This window comes from Oncorhynchus masou, chromosome 8 (genome assembly GCF_036934945.1).
Source record: "Oncorhynchus masou masou isolate Uvic2021 chromosome 8, UVic_Omas_1.1, whole genome shotgun sequence".
NCBI classification, from domain to species: Eukaryota; Metazoa; Chordata; class Actinopteri; order Salmoniformes; family Salmonidae; genus Oncorhynchus; species Oncorhynchus masou.
In genome coordinates this window covers 28429427-28437228 of record NC_088219.1, presented here as the reverse complement: position 1 = coordinate 28437228, position 7802 = coordinate 28429427, and positions in this window count along the sequence as shown.

The window sequence follows — 7802 nt, the reverse complement described above, 5'->3', positions numbered from 1 at the left end:
AACTCATGAGCTGCTAAATGAGCTAACTTAGTTGGCTAGCTAGCTGTCTAGCCAACTTCAAATACTCTAGATGGCTAGCTAAGTTAATTAAATCTCACCATCTGCCTAACTTCATATTAGTTAGCTATCTTTGTGTTTTTTACAGTGATAAACACCAAATGCATTTGTAGGTAACGTTAGCTAGTTAACAGCCATGGAGGAGGGTGAAAGGATAGCAGCCCGACTTTTTAAATTTTATTTCACCTTTATTTAACCAGGTATGCTAATTGAGAACAAGTTCTCATTTACAACTAGGACCTGGCCAACTGTCAGTGAGAGAGTAGGCTATTCTGGATAGGGCAGGTACTTTTGTGTGGTTCCTGTCCCGAGAAGTGAGGATGGAGATAATAGTAACAATATTCAGTGCGGTGTAATTTGACTATAATGAAGTCTGTTTCTTGTGAGGTTTCCTCAAATAAAGAGCTATGAAACCTGTCTACATATGAAGAGGTCCCAATGAAGAGCAGTGGTTCACAGTCCTGGTCCTGGGGACTCAAAAGGGGTGCACATTTTTATTATTGCCTTAGCACTGCACAGCTGATTCAAATGATCAACTCATCATCAAGCTTCAAGTGGTACTTATGTATTCATTTGTGATGCTATCCTTAATATGACCCTGTTATTGTCACATGCTACATATGTGTGCCCATGGATGACCTGGTGATGTAAAAGTCTAATAATTAGATTGTCTTCCATATTCCTACAGATGCTTTGTAACTGGAGATTCATTCAAAATTATTGCCTACAGTTAATGTGTAATGCACTGCAAGGATGGGTGACCAGGGCCATCTAGGACTGCCTGCTGGAGGAATTCAGTTGGGTGAAAGGCTACCTGTGTCCTGCATAACTTTGGGGTGGCAGGTAGCCTAGTGGTTAGAGCATTGGGCCAGTAACCAAAAGGTTGCTATCAACCCTTGTGCTGCCCCTGAACAAGGCAGTTACCCACTGTTCCTAGGCCATCATTATAAATAATAATTTGTTCTTAACTGGCTTGCCTAGTTAAATAAAGGTTCGATAACAAAATAACTTAATGAGGATGGACACGAGGCTCTGCAGGATGTTTCAAGGATGAGGTCCAGCAACGCAGCAAGACGGAGATCTTCATCTCCTAGTTCTTCGAAGAGGGTGCTGTTCCCTGGCAACTCCATAGACTATGCACAACCAAATGCTCTTTTAAGAGTCATTCACATTGCAATAAAAGTGTTCTTCCATTTACTTACTGCAGTTATTCAATTCCCAGTTTCTCTCCCTTTGATTTCTACTTCTCGGGTGAGGGTGCTGTTTAGGTAAGGGTGTGATGTCTGTATAAATATAAAACAGCCATTTCAAATCACTCATTGAAAATATGTAGAACAATTAGACACCCCATAACCCACACCTACACACATGTATCAATCTGATTGATTGTGTTGGTCAGGTGTATAACTGGCTCCTTCCACCTTGGAAAGAATAGGCAAGATGGCCAACCATGGAGAATAGCAAGACACTTCATTATTTCTATAACTACGCTATATTGTTTGTCCTCGTGTGTCCGTTCATCTTTTTCAGCATAAAGTACTCTGCAGCCGCTTAGTGTGGTGTGGACACCAGGTGAGGCCACACACACAGATTACTGTTCAACACTGTTTAACTACCTTATTTTCACAATCAGTCTCTCTTCACTTCATCCCTATCTCCACAAATCCTCTAGGTTATATCAGCTGTGTCAGTGAACCCCTCCTGCATCTGAACTGGCTACATAGAATTGTAATTAGTGTTTAATGTTTTACGGACTCCTGAGAGAACCAGCAAACCAGGCTGTAGTCTTGTGAAACAGTGGATGTAAAGAATCTAGCTAGCTTAAGCATTTACTGATAATTTTAATGTATAATTTTGGAAGCTTGACTTGCTGATAGTTGCCATGCAATGCAGCTGGAGTAACGTAGCTAACTATTTTCTTGCTTATTGTGTAGTGGAGGATAAAAAATACCTGTATGCCTGTGGATGTATAGCTAGCTATGTAGCTGATCTGTGGAGGGAACCTTAAATATTAGGCCAGAACCTAGCTATCATAGCCGGTTGTATCGACTTAAAACATTAATGGCATTAATAAAGCCTTTGGATAGAGTATAAAATAACTTTATTGTGCCAAGGATGCAAGTTGTAAATACATGTAGTTATATTCACTGATCATGTACTCTACCTTGGCGAATAAAGAGCGAGATCGCATTATTAAGCCTTGTGGTTTTTTTTTATTCTAACACTGTCAGTCATCATAAGGAGGTGACATGCTAAACTGACCTTGTATCATTAACTCTGGGACTACTACATCTCTATCTGTATTTCAATGTTAAGCATAACACTTCCTGTTGACCTGACCAAGTGACCTCTTACCTCTCATCATGCTGTGCCCTAAATGTAGCCAGTTCAGATGCGGGAGGGGTTCACCGACACAGCTGATATAACCTAGAGGATTTAGGGAGAAGGGAGGAGAGGGATGAAGTGAAGGTGTGACTTATTGAGAAAATAAGGTAGTTTAAAGAGACAGCGTTCAACAGGAATCTGTATGTGGCCTCACCTGGTGTCCACTCTAGTACTTTATACCGAAAAACATGCAGACACAGGAGAACAAACAATATAGCGTAGTTATATACAATATAGCGTAGTTATTCTCCATGGTTGGTCCTTTTGCCTATTCTTTGAAGGTGAAAGGAGCCACAGTTACACCTGAGCCTGCTATCTGTACAACACAATTGATCAATCCGATTCATACAAGAGTGTGTAGGTGTGGGTTTTAGGGTGTCTAATTGTTTTACATTTTTTCAATATGGGTGAATATTATGTTACCATCTCTGTCCTCACTTCTAGGGACAGGAACCACACAAAAGTACCTGCCTTATCCAGAATAGCCTACTCTCACTGACAGTTGGGGCTGCTATCCCTTCACCCTCCTCCATGGCTGTTAGGTAGCTACCTAAAAATGCATTTGAAGTTGTTTTTTTGTGTTTTTTTTACAATGATAAATACATCAAGATAGCGAGCTAATATGAAGTTAGGTAGCTGGTGATATTTAATTCACTTAGCTAGCTAGCTAAAGAGAATGTAAAGTTGGCTCGATAGCATCTCATTTGAGTTAGTCTGCACTGTAGCTACTTAGCTAATAATACATTCGTTATTTTTTACATTTTCGAAATGTATTGTAATGATGGGCTGTCTGGAGCCTGGTCTGCGGTGCCTGGGTGTGGGGGTCCCTGGGGTTTGGAGAGAGGAATCCCCTCTGTATTGGGCTAACCTGTCCCGGTGCAGTGCCACCTTTCTCCCCCAACATCGATACCGATTATTGGAGGACTAAAAAAGCCGATACTGATTAAATCGGCAGATTTTTTAAATGTATTTGTAATAATGACAATTACAACAATACTGAATGAACACTTAATATAATACATCAATAAAATCAATTTAGCCTCAAATAATGAAACATGTTCAATTTGGTTTAAATAATGCAAAAACAAAGTGTTGGAGAAGAAAGTAAAAGTGCAATATGTGCCATGTAAGAAAGCTAACGTTTACGTTCCTTGTTCAAAACATGAGAACATATGAAATCTGGTGGTTCCTTTTAACATGAGTCTTCAATATTCCCAGGTAAAAAGTTTTAGGTTGTAGATATTATAGGAATTATTGGACTATTTCTCTCTATACCATTTGTATTTCATATACCTTTGACTATTGGATGTTCTTATAGGCACTTTAGTATTGCCAGTGTAACAGTATAGCTTCCGTACCTCTCCTCGCTCCTACCTGGTCTCAAACCAAGAACACAACGACAACAACCACTCTCGAAGCAGCGTTACCCATGCAGAGCAAGGGGAACAACTACTCCAAGTCTCAGAGCGAGTGATGTTTGAAACGCTATTAGCGCGCAACCCGCTAACTAGCTAGCCATTTCACATCACATCGTTACACCAGCATAATCTCGGGAGTTGATAGACTTGAAGTCATAAACAGCAGAGCTGCTGGCAAAATACACAAAAGTGCTGTTTGAATGAATGCTTACGAGCCTGCTGCTGCCTACCACCGCTCAGTCAGACTGCTCTATCAAATCATAGACTTAGTTATAACATAATAACACACAAATGCGAGCCTTAGGTCATTAATATGGTCGAATCCGGAAACTATCATCTCGAAAACAAGACGTTTATTCTTTCAGTGAAATACGGAACCGTTATGTATTTTATCTAACGGGTGGCATCCATCAGTCTAAATATTCCTGTTACATTGCACAACCTTCAATGTTATGTCATACTTACATAAAATTCTGGCAAATTAGTTAGCAATGAGCCAGGCGGCCCAAATGGTTGCATATACCCTGACTGCGTGCAATGAACGCAAGAGAAGTGACACAATTTCACCTGGTTAATATTACCTTCTAACCTGGATTTCTTTTAGCTAAATATGCAGGTTTAAAAAAATATATACTTCTGTGTATTGATTTTTTTTTTTTTGAATTTGACCCCCTTTTCTCGCCAATTTCGTGGTATCCAATTGTTAGTAGTTACTATCTTGTCTCATCGCTACGGGCTCGGGAGAGACGAAGGTCGAAAGCCATGCGTCCTCCGAAACACAACCAGGCTCTGTCGTAGCCGGCGGCGACACACAATTGGCCTAGCATCGTCCGGGTTAGGGAGGGCTTGGCCGGTAGGGATATCCTTGTCCCATCGCGCACTAGTGACTCCTATGGCCAACCAGGTCGCCAAGTGCAAGGTGTTTCCTCCGACACATTGGTGCGGCTGGTTTCCGGGTTGGATGCGCGCTGTGTTAAGAAGCAGTGCGGCTTGGTTGGGTTGTGTTTCAGAGGACGCATGGCTCTCGACCTTTGTCTCTCCCGAGCCTGTACGGGAGTTGTAGCGATGAGACAACATAGTAACTACTAACAATTGGATACCACGAAAAATATATATTTTTTTTAAATGAGTTCTAAGAGAGAGAGGTAGGAAGACTGAGCTTCAGTCAGTAAAAATGGCGGGAAAAGGGGAGATGGTTTGTTAAAGAAGAATTTCACCGGATGTTGTCGTAGTGGAACACTAGCGGAACACCTAGCCGCTTAATTAATCCTTTCCCTAACCCTTTCAGCTAAACCTTTTCCTAACCCTTTAACCTAAATCCTTACCCCAAACCTCGTTAACATTAGCTAGAATTGGCAACCTAGCCACCTAGATAACCTAAGCCAAAACAAATGTAAATTCTGAGAAGATCATACATTTTGCAAATTTGTAACATACTGTACGAATTGCAATTTGTATCATATTCTACAAATTGTAATTCATAACATATCATACGGATTGTAATTCGTAACATATCATACGGAATGGATGGACATCCACAAATTAATACATACCATACAAAATGTAATATTTCATACCAAATGGGAGTACAGTGCCTTGCGAAAGTATTCGGCCCCCTTGAACTTTGCAACCTTTTGCCACATTTCAGGCTTCAAACATAAAGATATAAAACTGTATTTTTTTGTGAAGAATCAACAACAAGTGGGACACAATCATGAAGTGGAACGACATTTATTGGATATTTCAAACTTTTTTAACAAATCAAAAACTGAAAAATTGGGCGTGCAAAATTATTCAGCCCCTTTACTTTCAGTGCAGCAAACTCTCTCCAGAAGTACAGTGAGGATCTCTGAATAATCCAATGTTGACCTAAATGACTAATGATGATAAATACAATCCACCTGTGTGTAATCAAGTCTCCGTATAAATGCACCTGCACTGTGATAGTCTCAGAGGTCCGTTAAAAGCGCAGAGAGCATCATGAAGAACAAGGAACACACCAGGCAGGTCCGAGATACTGTTGTGAAGACGTTTAAAGCCGGATTTGGATACAAAAAGATTTCCCAAGCTTTAAACATCCCAAGGAGCTCTGTGCAAGCGATAATATTAAAATGGAAGGAGTATCAGACCACTGCAAATGATTGTGTCCCACTTGTTGTTGATTCTTCACAAAAAAATACAGTTTTATATCTTTATGTTTGAAGCCTGAAATGTGGCAAAAGGTTGCAAAGTTCAAGGGGGCCGAATACTTTCGCAAGGCACTGTATCTCAGAGTTACATACAGATTAATATGAAATGCTCTGTGACCATATTGTTTCAAAGTATTTTGAATGTAGTGAAATACCTTTTTAAAGTAACTTTAGTTAAGTAAACTATATTTTTCTTAAGGGTAGCTTTAGTGTGAATTACTGTATTATATTCTATTGTATCTTAATATATGCCACTGTGACAATACTTAGATTTGTGTTTATTGTGTATATGTTGTGAAATTATTAGATATTACTTGTTATATATTACTGCACTGTAGGAGCTAGAAACACAAGAATTTTGCTACACCCACAATAACATCTGTTAAACACATGTATGTGACCAATAACATTTTATTTGAATGAATTGGTAGCTTGGTAAACTAGACGAGCTTCGCAAACATTATTATAGCATAGGCATTCAAAAATACCGGGCACAAAAAGTTAGGTGGTTGGGGTGAGATAAAACGAGTCAAGCATGGCCTTGTCTAGGTGGTGTTTTATATAAATATTGACGGGTTGAGACCGCGTTATGGGGTTTAGAAAAATAAATAAAAGCTGGACAACCACGAGTACAGGCTAAATAAGGAATTTCAACGAGACAGCTGTGGGTTGTAGGTGAAGTTGGAAGACTTCATCGACACACAGAGAGCTAGTCAAACTAAAACGACATTGGCAGACAAAAGTAGATAGTCCTCCTTCAGGGACTTCTTATCCATACACACACAAGGGTACAAGTCCCACAAACAGGCCCTGGCAGTCGAGTACGCATAGAAGTGACATTCTATGTAGTGAGTACAGAGAACACCAGAGCATGCGCAGAACTGTGTATTTTCTTGTGTGTTTCTGTGTAACCTCTTGCTGTGTGGTCACAAAATCCGTGACATGTCCTTCAATTTACGTTTGCACATTGTACAGCGTGGAGAAAGTTCTTCTTCTTTGAAGATGTTTATTCGGCAGTTGAAATCCAATATGTTGCATTACCGCCACCAACTAGACTAGCCTACCCTACTATTTAAATATATTTAGTCCTACCTCATGCCAACAACCTGAAAGGATGGGACATCACCACTTAACACACCCTGTAACTCTTCTGATCTCAAGTCTCGCACACCCAAATACCTCTCTGCAACTGCCACCACAACCTCAATTTTTTGCAACTTCTGTTCCATCGCTGCAGTACAGTTGATAACCATTGCTAAAAATCCAGTCTTACTGAAACATATATCACTTGTTGGCCTATCCCTCTGTACTGGTACAGATCTACTACTCACACGACTCCTCTCAGGATCCCTCCCCCTTGACCTTTCTCTACTTTCTTCACTGCCTCAGCATATGACAACTTCTGCACTACTCTAACCCTGGAAACCTCAACCTGGCTCTCTCGGACAGACATTTCTGATCCCCAGCCCCATTGGCACCCCCACAATTAACACATACCACTCCATTCCCCAATGCTACACATCTCTTTGTATCATGCCCTTCTGCACAGTTCTCACACCTAGGAACCTCCCTCCTACACACTGCTGCCACATGACTATAAGCTGGACACCTGTAACAACGTAATGTATTCAGCACAAAAGCTGTACAGGATCATTTATATATCCTAAACATCACTTTGTCGGGCAAAGACTCAACATCAAAACTCAGAAGAACAGACAATGACTCTTCTGTTTCACCACTCTCGCCACCCTGT